General features: G+C 41.6%; 1 long non-coding RNA gene across 1 annotated transcript; it reads right to left on the bottom strand.

Moving 5' to 3' along the window:
• Positions 1–687: 687 nt before the first annotated feature.
• LOC120099650 (uncharacterized) lies at positions 688–16,419 on the bottom strand. Its single transcript, XR_005498765.2, has 3 exons — positions 15,798–16,419; positions 1,837–4,300; positions 688–1,350 (listed from the first exon to the last, which is right to left on the bottom strand). It is a non-coding gene; the product is annotated as an uncharacterized LOC120099650 (long non-coding RNA).
• Positions 16,420–18,632: the final 2,213 nt, after the last annotated feature.

An 18,632-nucleotide genomic window follows, 5' to 3' on the forward strand; every position in this document is an offset into this window, starting at 1 on the left:
CAGTCAGTTATGGGGACAGAGTGTTCTGCTTTCGGGCGTGTAGTTTTTCCTCTCTACAGGTCTTCAGCTGTTCCTGTGGGCCTGTGTCTTGAGTTCACCAGGCAGCTTTCTTGCAGCAGAAAATTTGGTCTTACCTGTGGTCCCGAGGCTTTGGTTCGCTCGTGGGGTGCTGCCCAGGGGCTCACTGCAGCAGCAGCAACCAGGAAGACCTGTGTTGCCCCTTCCGGGAGTTTCAGTGCACCAAGGTTCCAGATGGTCTTTGGCTTTTTCCTCTGGCGTCTGAGATGTGTGTGCAGGGAGCAATCTCTTCTGGTTTCCCAGGCTTGTCTGCCTCTCTGAAGGTTTAGCTCTCCCTCCCACGGGATTTGGGTGCAGAGAACTGTTTATCCGGTCTCTTTCCTTCAGGGTCCGGCGGTGTCTCTGGCAGGGGTCCTGCCGCTCCTGGGCCCTCCACCACGGGAGCCCAGAGGCCTTATACAGTTTCCTCTTGGGCCAGGGATGTGGGCAGGGGTGAGCAATGTTGGTGGTCTCTTCCGCTCTGCAGCCTCAGGAGTGCCCACCTGACCAGGCGGTTGGGTCTCTCTCTCACCGGGTCTGGGAGCAGAGAGCTGCTGTGGGCCGGGATCTTAAGTTCTTTTTTTATCTCATCCTAATTTTTGATGCTTTTCTTCCCCCATGGAATACTTAGTCAATAGACCAGTATACCAGATATCAGCTGCATGACCAGAGGTTGGTAGCAATTTACCTCATTGCTCAATTCATAGATACAAAGATTGTTTTTTTTTTTTTTTATGAGAAGGCCTTGATCTTCTAGAATGTAGAATGTTGTTGTCTGTGGCTTTCCTTTGCTCCCTCCATTCTCACATGGTTCATATCAGTGAAGAAACAGCATAAAGAATGTGAAAAACACTTGCTGGGTCACAGGATAGACAAAATCTAAAAAACTTTCCTTACATGGAATTAGAACATAGTGGAGAGTAGATACATTCAGCTTAGTCAATGAAATGCTCCCCCTGTATACCTAATGGACAAATGTTTACCCACCTGGATTGACTTGTTAGCCATGCCTGCTTACCCTGCTTACCCAGTTCCCAGGAGACTTTATTCTCAGAAAGGGATAAGGTGGTGGACCAACATGTTAGGCTTCCTCAGTATTTACCAATTACTCCAAGATAAGCAGAATCTTCCAAAAGGAGCTCCCATTTCCATAGTCTACCCCTCTTCAGGTCTGAAGCTATGAGCCCAGTCAACAAGAAAATCTCCATAACCCAGACAAAGTAAATCTTTTCTTTCTTTAGTGCTGGGGAGGATGGGCAGCTCTGATGGTGTCTTCCTTATTGTAGGATCTTCCTGAGACAGGAGAGGGGGAAGAGCATTGGAGGAGGGTAAATCTTGATCCATTTAGAGTTTCAGTATAATAATAAAAATACTAATATTAATAATAATAATAATAACAATCATCATCATCATCACCATCATCATCATCATCATCAATACAATCACCATGACCATCAAAAGTATTTTAGGCTGGTAAGATGATTCAGCATTTAAGAGAACTGACTGCTTTTCCATAGGTCATGAGTTTAATTCCCAGCAAAAACATCGTGGAATACAAACATGCATAATGGCATTTGACTCCCACTTCTGTCGTGTCTGACAGTTACAGAATACTCATACAAATCAAATGAAATAAATCTTTAAAATAAATAAATAAAAGTTTATTTATCAAAGTTTAAGTTACTGTGCTTCTGTAGCTGATCAGCTTTTTGTATTCCTCTGAGGACAGAAAATGCAATCTCTGTCTATGAAAATCCATGATGAGAGCTCACACATTACCTGCCGAATCCCAAGACTTTTATTCAAAACACAGCTTCTGCTTTTCTGAGAATTATATAGTTTCTTATTAAACTCCTATCCTTTCTTCATGGCCTGCCTCTGCGTGGCACACAAGAAAATTAGTTCGTACATGAGGACATTACAGTTGCATTTTCCTGTGGTGTGAGAAAACTGAGGTTAACACAGAGGGGTCAGGACTGTCAAAAAAGAAGTGGGCATATTGGCTATCTTTTGTCCAAATGCTGTTGGTTGAATGGGTCAGCTTTCCTGGGAGTTTACCAAACTCACAGGTCATCTTCTGGAGCTCAGTAATCAATTTCTCCAAATTCTTAATCTGATTTACTAGCTCACTGAGGTGGAAGGTTGGGATGACGACTTCCCAGCAGACCCTGTAGAGAAACACAAGGGAACATGCATAGTAATGGCCCAGTCACAGGAGAGAAAATGCTGAGTCCCCCAATGAAGCTTGATGAAATGGGAAATCTACAGATACTTGGAAGCACTGAAAGATGAGGAAAGCTCTCTTCAAGCTGGACTTATTAGCTATTTTCTTTCTCGCAACCGTGATCGCTAAACATGTGCCTCACTGCCTTCTGCAGTCGCCCTGGCCCTTAACAACAAAATCTGGCCAAGACATGAAAAAATGGAAGATATTTTCAGTTCGTATCTGATGGGATGCATGTAAGTCCTGTACTCCATAGTGTTTAGGACCACCAAGCCTTAATCATGTATGTTCAAGACAAAGAGTAAGAGACCTTGATGCATATGAGTGGAGTAGCCCTTGTCATAAAATTCCAATGGCATGTCCAGGAATCCTGTGAAGATAAAATTCAATACTCTACCCTGAGAGTCAAAGCTTTTATCGCTGTGCCTCTTCTTGGCATTCTTCCTCATTCAGAGTGAAACTAAGGAATGCATAGTAGACAAGATGCATGCTTGACAGTTCCTGACCCTCTTCCAATAAATTTATGAGATATTCCTGAAACTGGGTCTCTTCTTTAGGGATTCAGAGCCTTCAGGTCATAAGTCCTACTCCTAGAAGGCCTGAGCCAAGACTACCTCCTCTAGGAAGTTCCTCAGAACCAGCCCACTGCTCTCACTTGCCTTTTTGCACCAGATAATTTATGTTTTCACTTCTTTAACAAAAAAGTATCTTAATTTCTTACTCCTCTCTCTTTTGTCTCTCCATGCTCTCTGTTTTCTCTGTAAATAGCTTGATCATCCTGAAAAACATTTGAGTGGGTAAACAAATATGTACTAACTAATTGCCACGAGGGCAGTTTCTGTTTCCATAACACTAGTGACATCACAGAGAATACAATGGAAATTCCAGCATACATTAGAGTATCCGGAAGATAGTCCAGTTATGTCCAACAGCACATAACTTCCCTTTAACAAGATCTTCTCCAAATAAACAAACCAAGTTGCCCTTTCAAGGATCTTTGCCTGAGACACAAAGGAAGACTTTCTATCAATATCCCTTCTAACCCAGAGATATCACTGATCTATTGAATTTTTTACCACCTTCATGCATGAATAGTGAAGACTCAGTTCTCAACCACAGCCCACAAATGGTCCCCCACTCCTTTGGTAGCACACTCAAAATGACAAAGAAGAAAATAAACTGAGAACATAGTTCAGAATTCTTGTCAGTATTGTGTTGATTCGACACAGTTAATCCAACTCTGGGGACATCTTCTGTAGCTAAATGACCAATTTTTCCAAATTCTTCATCTATTCCCCCTGCTAAGTAATATTGGAGGGTTGGGATGATGTCTTCCCAGTAGGCCAGGTACATAGATAAGTACTAGTGAGCAAAGACTTGGGGAATATCCACAGACTACAACAGTATGGATAGGGGAGAAAAAATACAGAAAACATTTAAATTCTGATAAAAAATTCCCTCAGAGCCTCAAAAATTATTTATTTAAGCCATGAGACTGATTGTGATGTGATCAGAGGCACACAGTTCTGGATACAGGTGCATTGATTAACACAGGTGTAATTTGAGTCATCAATAGCAAACACTCAGGGAAAGCATGATGGGTCAATCTTGGAATGAGCAATGAGAAGTCAAACTGAAGTATATATAGGTATCATGTGGAAGAAACAGATGGACAAAGACAAAGACAGAAAGACAGACAGACAGACAGAGAGAAAGATACACACACACACAAACACAACTCACTCACACACACAGAAATCAAAGGAGCAGTCATAGGAAAACGATGTAGTAGATCATTGGTAAGGAGCGCCAGCCAGGGAAGAAAAGTCAAATTCTTCATTTGGGTGCCACATATGACAACTTCTATACTCCTGAAAGGCAGTCACTACTACATTTATGTACAACATCCATTAGGAAAATACAGACAGGGAAGGTAAAGTAAGGGAAGAGACTAGGTATTACTACATGATGCATGTTTATTAAAGTCCCATGTTATCTTTCTCCTGAGGCTGTAAGTCCCTGTAAAGAGAAGACAGTCCATGGTCAGCCTGGCATGCATTTCTTGGATTTCTGAAAATTTTCCTTCCATACATGATCCTTGGCCCCTAGGCTTGTTGGGAGTTGTTGAATATTCTACATCTTCTCAGTTGTTAAATTCTTATCTAGTAGATTTGGACATCAATTCTCTTTTTAATTGTTGTTCTCCAGTAGACAGCAAGTTCAGATCACACTGGTTTTTATGAGATAATCGAGTGCATAAACTGCCATGAAATATGTTATCATTAGTAAAGACCTTTGTAGGAAAGCTGAAAAATAGAACAGAGAGGCAGAAAGACAGACAAAGAGAGATGAGACAGAGAGACGGAGAAAGACACATACACAGAGAGAGAGAGTGAAAGAATACTATGCCTTGTGTATATGAAGCCAGAAAATAATTTGTGAATCTAGAAGAAAAAGTATAAATGACTGCCTGTAAATCCCATTGACTAAGAAAGAAGCCTGGAGCCAGTTGTGCTATTGAGACTGCACACAGATTGGCCTATACCAACGTGAAACACTAGACTTCCATGAGCAAATCCTTAGCCTGGATAATGCAGTTATGTTGGTCTAGAAAAACAAACACTGATTTGGCCCCTCTGTCTCTCAGTACTCTGATCTGCCATGTCACAAGAGGCTGAATGGTCATCCACTTACCCTGAGATGCAGCTCACAAGGAACAGCACCTACCTTAAACAGTACTTCATCTGAGCCTACCCTTCATTGTAGATGGTACTCGGGAAGCTAACTGATAGGTTACACTTTGCCTAGCTGTGTGTCAAAGTTCAGACATGAGACTCCCACTCTGTGATTGTCAACACTTCCATGTTTCTATTGGGACGGCAGTGTCACAATGGCCTGATACTGTCTTCTCACTCCTATCACTTTCTTCATGTGACCAAGTTGACAGTCACGTTCAGTTTATTCTCAGATCCACAGGATGCAACTTGGCCTCAGAGCCCTCCTGTCTGCCCACAGAACAAAGAGAACAATCTCACAGTTCACAATGATAATGCAGACATGCCACGGTATTACCTCCAAATTTTACTTTCAAATTTAATCTCTTATTTCTGATTATACTACTCTTTAAAGAAGGTCATGTTGTGGGAGAGCATTTGGTTTCTGCCCCATCCACAGATTATAGTTTTCTTACTTAGACTTTTTTCAGTGACAAGGTTTCTGTAAACTTGTATCAAATTAACCATTTGAGCACAGAAACACACACACACACACACACACACACATACACACATACACACACACATACACACAAACACACGGAGTGTAGGGATAATAGTGATGTGCATGTTGAAGAAATTTAGGACAGTCGATTTAGCATATAAGATGTGGAGGGTTGCACTAAAATCTAAGCCCATAGGATGAAGGATGGGGAACAATTGTGAGTGGTGCTTTCCCCCCATTTGGACATATGAACCATGAAGTATGAGACAGTAGATCTGCATGGTCAAAGCCAAAGTACAGAAACATACACAGTCAATTGATTGTGAATAGCTCATCTCTCTGATCTCTAATGGAAGAGTTAAGATGTTTCCACACCTCTCCTGCATAATATTTCATTGCAGTCCAATGCTAGCACACTGAAGGATATTCAAGAACATATCTGAAAGGTGATCTTTTGACCTAGCTTCATATAGAGATAAAGCAAGAGTGTCAGAATTCCCAGAGCTCTGATGAGCAGAGGGTGTTGTTTTTCCTCTCATTAACTTAGCAATGCCTCAGAAATCCAAGGAGGCAATCTCCTAAGGCCTATTCACAGCTGCACATGGTGTATTTTGGCTTCACACCACCTTAGGCTGTAGTTATAGAAACCAGGATGAAAACTACAAATTCCATCAGCATACAGTTGCTGGGAAGATCACCAGAATCACTGATAGGTCTCTATAGAACCATGACTGTAGATAGACATGCCTTGCAGGGATAGTACATGGTTGTTTAGTTCCCCCAATTACTGTATAGGACATGTAGGGAAGTCAGGAAGGAGCCAGTCCCTGTTCAATTTCACTAACTGACATTTCTTCAATGTCATAGAAATCTGCCTGCCAAAGGACACTGTCATTAGGACAAAACAGCAACCAACAGATTAGAAAAAAAGATCTATACCAATACTTCACCTGATAGAGGGCTATAATCCAATAGATACAAAGTACTAAAGAAATTAAACTTCAGAGAGACAAATAACCCTATTCCAATTGGGTCCCAGAAATGATGAAAGAATTCTCAATTGAGGAAAATCAAATATCTGAGAAGCTTTTAAAGAAATGTTCATCTAAGTATGGTGACTAAGTATGTCATCAAGGAAATGTAAATGAAAACAACCCTAAGATTCCACCTCACACATGTAAGAATAGCTGGAATAAAAAACTCAGGAGACAGCAGATGTTGATTAAGATGTCAAGAAAGAGGAAAGCTTCTTCTTTCTTGGTGGAATTACAAACTTGTTCAATCACTCTGAAAATCGTTCTGGAGATTCCTCAGAAAGTTGTAAATTGCACTACCTGAGGACCAAGATTTACCTAGCCAGGGTATATACCCAAAACATGCTCCAACATGCAATAAAGACACATGGTCGGGCTGGAGAGATGGCTCAGTGGTTAAGAGCACCCGACTACTCTTCCAGAGGTCCTGAGTTCAATTCCCAGCAACCATATGGTGGCTCACAACCATCTGTAAAGAGACCCGATGCCCTCTTCTGAACATAGCTACAGTGTACTTATACATAATAAATTAATACATCTTTAAAAAAAGACACATGGTCAATTATGTTCATAGTGTAGGACACCCTTATGGGAGACCCCACTCCAATTGCAAGATCGTACTCCCCAAGAAACGTGAGAGATCGAGATCGGCTCTTGATATAAAGCACATGAGTCCATTTATTATCAGAGCTCTGGGATAGCTCGTATCTCACACAGGAGACATGGGAGTCGACCCCAAGACTCAAAATTTAAGGCTTTTTTTTTTTGGTTCTTTTTTTTCGGAGCTGGGGACTGAACCCAGGGCCTTGGGCTTCCTAGGTAAGCGCTCTACCACTGAGCTAAATCCCCAGCCCCAATTTAAGGCTTTTTATAGGGGAAGGCAATGGGATTCAGCGTGGTTATACTTGATTGGTTGATTTATATATCAGCAAGGGAAATGGGTACAATGTCTCATCAGCATGCAGTACATGTGGGCTGGAGTGTTCACGATGTAGGAGAGCGTCTTATCTTTATTTGAAGAACAGGGAGTTTGGTAACTATTAACTATAGAGGAACAGCCAGTTTGCCCATTCGGATGGCCCATGACTCAGCGGAGATGGTGGCTGCTAGTGCCTGGAACAATCTCTTGACCTTGTTTTTAGGCTTGGCCGGGCATGTCTCAGGCCCGTTCTGTCTTTTCCCCTTATGTGCTGTTCTTCTGTAGTTTTTATGAGGTTTTTATTTTAACTCCTTCAATAGCAGACTTATTAATGATAGCAGGAGCTTGTAGGAAACCTAATGGCATTCATCGGTGGAATGGATACAGAGAATGTGGTACATCTGCGCAATTTTGTACTATTCAGTTACCAAAACCAATGATTTCAAGAAATTCATAGACAAATGGATTGAACTAGAAAATATAATACTGACTGAGGTAACCCAGTTACAGAAAAACATACATGGTATGAAATCACCAAAAGTGGATATTGGCACAAAAGATCAAATTACCCAAGATGCAGACCACAGACAACTGGAAGGCTAAGAAGGACACCCAAGATGTTCATGCTTTGCTACTTTTTAAAAGGGGGAACAAAAATATCTATGAATTTAGAGTAGAAACTGAAGGAATCCCATTAAGAGCATTCCATATATATATAATCAGTCAGCAATACTAGATAAGATTGCTGAAGCTAAGAAGGGCAGGCTGCCAATATCCGGATACAGATACTTCCTGAGACACACAGCTAGAGCATGTCAAATACAGAAGTAACTGCTAGTGGCAATCTGAACTGAAAATGGATCTCTTGTTGTTAGATTTTGAGAAAGGATTGCAAGATCTGAAGGGGCTTTAATCCCCATAAGAATAGCAATGGGAATGAACCAGAGTTTTCTGTTACTAAGGCAGTATTCAAGGACAGTACATGGATAGACCTATGGCTCCAACTGCATATGTAGGAGAGGATGGCCTCGATGGGCATAAATGGAAGGAGAAGTTCCGGGTCCAAAGTAGGTTTGACTCCCAGTTGAAGGGAATATGAATGTGCAGTAAGAGGGGATATATAAGAAGGGTAAGAAGGGTAAGGGTACCAGTTAGGCCTCTTATGGACAGAAAACTGGGAAAGGAAATAACATTTGAAATGTAAATATAGAAATATCCGTTTGTTTTTTTTTTTTTTTTATTAACTTGAGTAATTCTTATATACATTTCGAGTGTTATTCCCTTTCCCGGTTTCCGGGCAAAAGTCCCCCTCCCCCCTCCCCTTCCTTATGGGTGCCTCCCTCCCTACCCTCCCCCCTTTGCCGCCCTCCTCCCATAGACTAGTTCACTGGGGGTTCAGTCTTAGCAGGACCCAGGGCTTCCCCTTCCACTGGTGCTCTTACTAGGATATTCATTGCTACCTATGGGGTCAGAGTCCAGGGTCAGTCCATGTATAGCCTTTAGGTAGTGGATTAGTCCCTGGAAGCTCTGGTTGCTTGGCATTGTTGTACTTTTGGGGTCTCGAGCCCCTTCAAGCTCTTCCAGTTCTTTCTCTGATTCCTTCAATAGGGGACCTATTCTCAGTTCAGTGGTTTGCTGCTGGCATTTGCCTCTGTATTTGCTGTATTCTGGCTGTGTCTCTCAGGAGCGATCTACATCCGGCTCCTGTCGGTCTGCACTTCTTTGCTTCATCCATCTTGTCTAATTGGGTGGCTGTATATGTATGGGCCACATGTGGGGCAGGCTCTGAATGGGTGTTCCTTCAGTCTCTGTTTTAATCTTTGCCTCTCCCTTCCCTGCCAAGGGTATTCTTTTTCCTCATTTAAAGAAGGAGTGAAGCATTCACATTTTGATCATCCGTCTTGAGTTTCGTTTGTTCTAGGGATCTAGGGTAATTCAAGCATTTGGGCTAATAGCCACTTATCAATGAGTGCATACCATGTATGTCTTTCTGTGATTGGGTTAGCTCACTCAGGATGATATTTTCCAGTTCCAACCATTTGCCTACGAATTTCATAAACTCGTTGTTTTTGATAGCTGAGTAATATTCCATTGTGTAGATGTACCACATTTTCTGTATCCATTCCTCTGTTGAAGGGCATCTGGGTTCTTTCCATTTTCTGGCTATTATAAATAAGGCTGCGATGAACATAGTGGAGCACGTGTCTCTTTTATATGTTGAGGCATCTTTTGGGTATATGCCCAAGAGAGGTATAGCTGGATCCTCAGGCAGTTCAATGTCCAATTTTCTGAGGAACCTCCAGACTGATTTCCAGAATGGTTGTACCAGTCTGCAATCCCACCAACAATGGAGGAGTGTTCCTCTTTCTCCACATCCTCGCCAGCATCTGCTGTCACCTGAGTTTTTGATCTTAGCCAATCGCACTGGTGTGAGGTGAAATCTCAGGGTTGTTTTGATTTCCCTTATGACTAAAGATGTTGAACATTTCTTTAGGTGTTTCTCAGCCATTCGGCATTCCTCAGCTGTGAATTCTTTGTTTAGCTCTGAACCCCATTTTTTAATAGGGTTATTTGTTTCCCTGCGGTCTAACTTCTTGAGTTCTTTGTATATTTTGGATATAAGGCCTCTATCTGTTGTAGGATTGGTAAAGATCTTTTCCCAATCTGTTGGTTGTCGTTTTGTCCTAACCACAGTGTCCTTTGCCTTACAGAAGCTTTGCAGTTTTATGAGATCCCATTTGTCGATTCTTGATCTTAGAGCATAAGCCATTGGTGTTTTGTTCAGGAAATTTTTTCCAGTGCCCATGTGTTCCAGATGCTTCCCTAGTTTTTCTTCTATTAGTTTGAGTGTGTCTGGTTTGATGTGGAGGTCCTTGATCCACTTGGACTTAAGCTTTGTACAGGGTGATAAGGATGGATCGATCTGCATTCTTCTACATGTTACCCTCCAGTTGAAACAGCACCATTTGCTGAAAATGCTATCTTTTTTCCATTGGATGGTTTTGGCTCCTTTGTCAAAAATCAAGTGACCATAGGTGTGTGGGTTCATTTCTGCGTCTTCAATTCTATTCCATTGGTCTATCTGTCTGTCTCTGTACCAATACCATGCAGTTTTTATCACTATTGCTCTGTAATACTGCTTGAGTTCAGGGATAGTGATTCCCCCTGAAGTCCTTTTATTGTTGAGCATAGCTTTAGCTATCCTGGGTTTCTTGTTATTCCAGATGAATTTGCAAATTGTTCTGTCTAACTCTTTGAAGAATTGGATTGATATTTTGATGGGGATTGCATTGAATCTGTAGATTGCTTTTGGTAAAATGGCCATTTTTACCATATTAATCCTGCCAATCCATGAGCATGGGAGATCTTTCCATCTTCTGAGGTCTTCTTCAATTTCTTTCCTCAGTGTCTTGAAGTTCTTATTGTACAGATCTTTTACTTGCTTGGTTAAAGTCACACCGAGGTACTTTATATTATTTGGGTCTATTATGAAGGGTGTCGTTTCCCTAATTTCTTTCTCGGCTTGTTTCTCTTTTGTATAGAGGAAGGCAACTGATTTATTTGAGTTAATTTTATACCCAGCCACTTTGCTAAAGTTGTTTATCAGCTTTAGTAGTTCTCTGGTGGAACTTTTGGGATCACTTAAATATACTATCATGTCATCTGCAAATAGTGATATTTTGACCTCTTCTTTTCCGATCTGTATCCCTTTAATCTCCTTTTGTTGTCTGATTGCTCTGGCTAGAACTTCAAGAACTATATTGAATAAGTAGGGAGAGAGTGGGCAGCCTTGTCTAGTCCCTGATTTTAGTGGATTGCTTCAAGTTTCTCTCCATTTAGTTTAATGTTAGCAACTGGTTTGCTGTATATGGCTTTTACTATGTTTAGGTATGGGCCTTGAATTCCTATTCTTTCCAGGACCTTTATCATGAAGGGGTGTTGAATTTTGTCAAATGCTTTCTCAGCATCTAATGAAATGATCATGTAGTTCTGTTCTTTCAGTTTGTTTATATAATGGATCACGTTGATGGTTTTCCGTATATTAAACCATCCCTGCATGCCTGGGATGAAGCCTACTTGATCATGGTGGATGATTGTTTTGATGTGCTCTTGAATTCGGTTTGCCAGAATTTTATTGAGTATTTTTGCGTCGATATTCATAAGGGAAATTGGTCTGAAGTTCTCTTTCTTTGTTGTGTCTTTGTGTGGTTTAGGTATAAGAGTAATTGTGGCTTCGTAGAAGGAATTCGGTAGGGCTCCATCTGTTTCAATTTTGTAGAATAGTTTGGATAATATTGGTATGAGGTCTTCTATGAAGGTTTGATAGAATTCTGCACTAAACCCGTCTGGACCTGGGCTCTTTTTGGTTGGGAGACCTTTAATGACTGCTTCTATTTCCTTAGGAGTTATGGGGATGTTTAACTGGTTTATCTGTTCCTGATTTAACTTCGATACCTGGTATCTGTCTAGGAAATTGTCCATTTCCTGAAGATTTTCAAATTTTGTTGAATATAGGTTTTTATAGTAAGATCTGATGATTTTTTGAATTTCCTCTGAATCTGTAGTTATGTCTCCCTTTTCATTTCTGATTTTGTTAATTTGGACGCACTCTCTGTGTCCTCTCGTTAGTCTGGCTAAGGGTTTATCTATCTTGTTGATTTTCTCAAAGAACCAACTTTTGGTTCTGTTGACTCTTTCTATGGTCCTTTTTGTTTCTACTTGGTTGATTTCAGCTCTGAGTTTGATTATTTCCTGCCTTCTACTCCTCCTGGGTGTATTTGCTTCTTTTTGTTCTAGAGCTTTTAGGTGTGCTGTCAAGCTGCTGACATATGCTCTTTCCTGTTTCTTTCTGCAGGCACCCAGCGCTATGAGTTTTCCTCTTAGCACAGCTTTCATTGTGTCCCATAAGTTTGAGTATGTTGTATCTTCATTTTCATTAAATTCTAAAAAGTTTTTAATTTCTTTCTTTATTTCTTCCTCGACCAGGTTATCATTGAGTAGAGCATTGTTCAATTTCCACGTATATGTGGGCATTCTTCCCTTATTGTTATTGAAGACCAGTTTTAGGCCGTGGTGGTCCGATAGCACGCATGGGATTATTTCTATCTTTCTGTACCTGTTGAGGCCCGTTTTTTGACCAATTATATGGTCAATTTTGGAGAAAGTGCCATGAGGAGCTGAGAAGAAGGTATATCCTTTTGCTTTAGGATAGAACGTTCTATAAATATCCGTTAAGTCCATTTGGCTCATGACTTCTCTTAGTCTGTCTACATCACTGTTTAATTTCTGTTTCCATGATCTGTCCATTGATGAGAGTGGGGTGTTTAAATCTCCCACTATTATTGTGTGAGGTGCAATGTGTGTTTTGAGCTTTAGTAAGGTTTCTTTTACGTATGTAGGTGCCCTTGTATTTGGGGCATAGATATTTAGGATTGAGAGTTCATCTTGGTTGATTTTTCCTTTGATGAATATGAAGTGTCCTTCCTTATCTTTTTTGATGACTTTTAGTTGGAAATTGATTTTATTTGATATTAGAATGGCTACTCCAGCTTGCTTCTTCTGACCATTTGCTTGGAAAGTTGTTTTCCAGCCTTTCACTCTGAGGGAGTGTCTGTCTTTGTCTCTGAGGTGTGTTTCCTGTAGGCAGCAGAATGCAGGGTCCTCGTTGCGTATCCAGTTTGTTAATCTATGTCTTTTTATTGTGGAGTTGAGGCCATTGATATTGAGAGATATTAAGGAATAGTGATTATTACTTCCCGTTGTATTCATATTTGGATGTGAGGTTATGTTTGTGTGCTTTCATTCTCTTTGTTTTGTTGCCAAGACGATTAGTTTCTTGCTTCTTCTAGGGTATAGCTTGCCTCCTTATGTTGGGCTTTACCATTTATTATCCTTTGTAGTGCTGGATTTGTAGAAAGGTATTGTGTAAATTTGGTTTTGTCATGGAATATCTTGGTTTCTCCATCAATGTTAATTGAGAGTTTTGCTGGATACAGTAATCTGGGCTGGCATTTGTGTTCTCTTAGGGTCTGTATGACATCAGTCCAGGATCTTCTGGCCTTCATAGTTTCTGGCGAGAAGTCTGGTGTGATTCTGATAGGTCTCCCTTTATATGTTACTTGACCTTTTTCCCTTACTGCTTTTAATATTCTTTCTTTATTTTGTGCGTTTGGTGTTTTGACAATTATGTGACGGGAGGTGTGTCTTTTCTGGTCCAATCTATTTGGAGTTCTGTAGGCTTCTTGTATGTCTATGGGTATCTCTTTTTTTAGGTTAGGGAAGTTTTCTTCTATGATTTTGTTGAAGATATTTACTGGTCCTTTGAGCTGGGAGTCTTCACTCTCTTCTATACCTATTATCCTTAGTTTTGATCTTCTCATTGAGTCCTGGATTTCCTGTATGTTTTGGACCAGTAGCTTTTTCCGCTTTACATTATCTTTGACAGTTGAGTCAAAGATTTCTATGGAATCTTCTGCTCCTGAGATTCTCTCTTCCATCTCTTGTATTCTGTTGGTGAAGCATGTATCTACAGCTCCTAGTCTCTTCTTTTGGTTTTCTATATCCAGGGTTGTTTCCATGTGTTCTTTCTTGATTGCTTCTAATTCCATTTTTAATTCCTTCAACTGTTTGATTGTGTTTTCCTGGAATTCTTTCAGGGATTTTTGCGATTCCTCTCTGTAGGCTTCTACTTGTTTATTAATGTTTTCCTGTGCTTCCCTAAGTGTGTTCATGTCTTTCTTGAAGTCCTCCAGCATCATGATCAAATATGATTTTGAAACTAGATCTTGCTTTTCTGGTGTGTTTGGATATTCCATGTTTGTTTTGGTGGGAGAATTGGGCTCCGATGATGGCATGTAGTCTTGGTTTCTGTAGCTTGGGTTCCTGCACTTGCCTCTCGCCATCAGATTATGTCTAGTGTTACTTTGTTCTGCTATTTCTGACAGTGGCTAGACTGTCCTATAAGCCTGTGTGTCAGGAGTGCTGTAGACCTGTTTTCCTCTCTTTCAGTCAGTTATGGGGACAGAGTGTTCTGCTTTCGGGCGTGTAGTTTTTCCTCTCTACAGGTCTTCAGCTTTTCCTGTGGGCCTGTGTCTTGAGTTCACCAGGCAACTTTCTTGCAGCAGAAAATTTGGTCTTACCTGTGGTCCCGAGGCTTTGGTTCGCTCGTGGGGTGCTGCCCAGGGGCTCACTGCAGCGGCAGCAACCAGGAAGACCTGTGCCGCCCCTTCCGGGAGCTTCAGTGCACCAGGGTTCCAGATGGTCTTTGGCTTTTTCCTCTGGCGTCCGAGATGTGTGTGCAGTGAGCAGTCTCTTCTGGTTTCCCAGGCTTGTCTGCCTCTCTGAAGGTTTAGCTCTCCCTCCCACGGGATTTGGGTGCAGAGAACTGTTTATCCGGTCTGTTTCCTTCAGGGTCCGGCGGTGTCTCTGGCAGGGGTCCTGCCGCTCCTGGGCCCTCCCCCACGGGAGCCCAGAGGCCTTATACAGTTTCCTCTTGGGCCAGGGATGTGGGCAGGGGTGAGCAGTGTTGGTGGTCTCTTCCGCTCTGCAGCCTCAGGAATGCCCACCTGACCAGGCGGTTGGGTCTCTCTCTCACCGGGTCTGGGAGCAGAGAGCTGCTGCGGGCCGGGATCCGCGGGTGTGGGACTTCCGGTAAACATAGAATGTGCCCGGTCCTAGTGAAATTCTGCTTCCGTGTGTCCCAAGCTCACCAGGCAGCTTTCTTGCAGCAGAAAATTTGGTCTTACCTGTGGTCCCGAGGCTCAAGTTCGCTTGTGGGGTGCTGCCCAGGGGGTCACTGCAGCGGCAGCAACCAGGAAGACCTGTGCTGCCCCTTCCGGGAGCTTCAGTGCACCAGGGTTCCTGATGGTCTTTGGCTTTTTCCTCTGGCGTCCGAGATGTGTGTGCAGGGAGCAGTCTCTTCTGGTTTCCCAGGCTTGTCTGCCTCTCTGAAGGTTTAGCTCTCCCTCCCACGGGATTTGGGTGCAGAGAACTGTTTATCCGGTCTCTTTCCTTCAGGGTCCGTCGGTGTCTCTGGCAGGGTTCTGCCGCTCCTGGGCCCTCCCCCACGGGAGCCCAGAGGCCTTATACAGTTTCCTCTTGGGCCAGGGATGTGGGCAGTGGTGAGCAGTGTTGGTGGTCTCTTCCGCTCTGCAGCCTCAGGAGTGCCCACCTGACCAGGCGGTTGGGTCTCTCTCTCACCGGGTCTGGGAGCAGAGAGCTGCTGCGGGCCGGGATCCTCGGGTGTGGGACTTCCCGAAATATCCGTTTGTAAAAGAAATAAAAATTGCTAAAAAATAAAAAAAAGAAAGAAATTAAAGAAAAGAAAACTGTCAGCTAATCTCACCTATTGACTCAGACATATAAAGGGTAACTGTCAGGGAATGGTACTCAGAGTAATACTAGTGAAAAGACTCTGATGATGAAGTCTCAACTTGGTAACACTTCTCTCTCGCAGATACCAGTGTCAGACACAAACTGCACCATAGGAATCCAATGCATGGAGTTTACTCTGAGCTGAGGACACAATATTGGTCTTTTCCTTTTCCTTAGGACCGTTTTCTTCTGGGCAAAAAGAGTAAAATCCATGACCTCTCAGGAAAGCAACTTTGCCCTCCCCAACACCTGGTTTTTGGAATGAATATATTAATGATATAAAATCTCTGACTTCCAGGAACCATAACAAGCAGGAACGTCCAGATGCTGCTGGGAGGCTCGCAGCTCCTGATTCCCATATGTGGAAGGCTCAGTTCAAGGCTATCTCGTCAGCAAACCCCCTCAACTCCTATCCAGGACTCACTGAGCTTTCCCATGGATGATATATTTCCTCCTTTTTTTATACCAAGACAGAAGTCCAGCTTCCTTCTCCCCATCTGTGATGTCTTTATCCTCTTGTTATCACTCCCAAATGACAGTTTACTCTGAATTAGGGGACAGTTCATAAACCCTAGAGTTACTGAAGGAATATCTAAGAGGTAGTTGCTGTCACGACAACACTTGTGACATCACAGAAGCTTGGGCTCTCCAGTAGATTTTTCAGGGAGTACCTAATGTCACTGAGAACTGTCATGGCCTACCTGATAAACAGCTTTCCTTACTTTGACCAGATTCAAGGGTGCCCTTTCCAGGAGTGTCTCCTGTGACACAGTGGAAACCTTTATGTACTACATCTCTCTAAAGCTAGAGACTTCTCTTTGCTTCATTAGTGGTTACATGCTCTGAATGGAGAAAGTTAGTCAGGGTCTTGGCATGTGTAGAAAAGATCTAGGAGTGTGTAGTGGAGAAAATTCTTCTGGAGAATAATTCTATTCCCAGATCTAACACTGTGATATACAGTTAATGTGGTAGGTTTTCTCTGTCTCCCTAAGGCCATTATATGTCAAATAACCTTTAATTGAATCAATATTGTATTTAATTTTCCTATTTTACATTTCTTGATAGTATACTTTATATATATTGCTGTATGTGTACTCAAAAGTTCTGATTTCCAATTCCACTTTTTGCAATGATTGTGGCAACAAAGGGGCCCAGGAATAGAGCTAATGCAACAGTAAGAATAATTTCTGCCTACTTTAAATGATAAATAGACATCAGTAAAGCAAAGGACAACATGAACTATAGAATTCTGTCCTGTAGTTCTATTAGATATCAGTTCTCTAATATTTGCCTTCCTGTGTACACAGGACCACATATTTCACATATTTCCTGACACATGCAGCATCACTACCACTTGGCCGGAACAATGGGATATTGTTAGTGGATTTAGAGGTTCAGTGCCATTCTCTGATAGGACAAAGAATAGATTTTATGGAAAACTGGAGGAGTAAGATTTGAAGAATGAAATGGTTGAACAGTTCTTCCAACTGCTAATCTCTGCACATTGGAAGCAATGTGGGGTGTATTCTAAACATAATATTATATGGATGAATCCCTCCTTTAAGGAATGCAGCAGGCCCAATAAAAAAAAAATAACAGTCTTGAGATACTTCCCTGGAATGTACTGGGAGTTTCCATAGGATTTTTTTCTTAATGTCTTTTTCATTGTGTCCACCTGCCAGGAATTCTGAGTTATATATGCACCATAAAGATTGCACACTATTTATAAAACTTTGACTATTAATTCAGAGGTTTTGGCTATAAAAGCTATAAAAGCTGGGCAATTCCATGATAGCATTCCTAGTGAGAGGGAAAATTAGGGGAAAATTTCCTAGCAGAACTTTTTAGTTTATCTTTCACCAGTTTCTGTCTTTTGGAGAAGCTTCTACTCACCCAGAAAAAGTATCAATAAAAAAATCACATACTTTTTTTCCTATTCTAGCAGTCTATATGTCAGTAAAGTCAGGTTCCCATAATTCATCATAGTGTTGGCCAGTCATATGAGATTCTTCTTTCTAATGAACTCTGTCTTGTTATTTATATAAGTATAAACCTGACATCTGGCTTAAAAATATCCTGCCATGCTGTCCAATGTAGGTAGGTATAACATATATTGGTGCTGGCAATTCATAGAGTTATGTAGAACCAAGTCAAGTAGTCTGGTAAAGCTGAGTTACCAGAAAATAGCAAATTGTTTCTGAAAGAATGATCTTTCCTTCTGTTTTTCAGTATCAACCTGTGGCTTCAAGGTATCCAGCTAATGCTTTTGCATACTCACATCATTTTTATACTGTGAAGTCTCAGGTAGTGGTGTGTTAGTTATGCCACCAGAAGTTCAGTAGGATCACTGGACTTAAGGACTTAAGGACACTTGTTTGGCATCTAGGTTAGTGATCTTGATACCTTTAGTCTCAAGGCAGACATCTCTTTGATATCCATAGCAGTGAAACCTAGCAAATCATAGGGGAATCCAAATATCCTCTTGGAGAGCCATGACTTTCTCTATGTTCTAAATGCCCTTTCCTCAGCAACGAGGACAATTTTTGTATCCATATTATACCATAGACATTTTTAGTATCCAATGCATAACGTCTGTCCATGTACAAAATGACAGGCTTCCCTTTTCCACATTTGACCTCCTGAGTCAGTCTGATGAATCAGTAGTGTTCTCTGGGCCTACGTACTTGGCTCTAAGTCTTGAGTGAAAATAATTTCAATTACAGTAACTGTTGAAGCTCCTTGGTATCTCACTCCTTGTTTAATGAAAATACTGCCAACTGTGTTGATTATTGCATTAGTGTCTTTC

Source organism: Rattus norvegicus, chromosome Y (assembly GCF_036323735.1).
Source record: "Rattus norvegicus strain BN/NHsdMcwi chromosome Y, GRCr8, whole genome shotgun sequence".
NCBI lineage: Eukaryota > Metazoa > Chordata > Mammalia > Rodentia > Muridae > Rattus > Rattus norvegicus.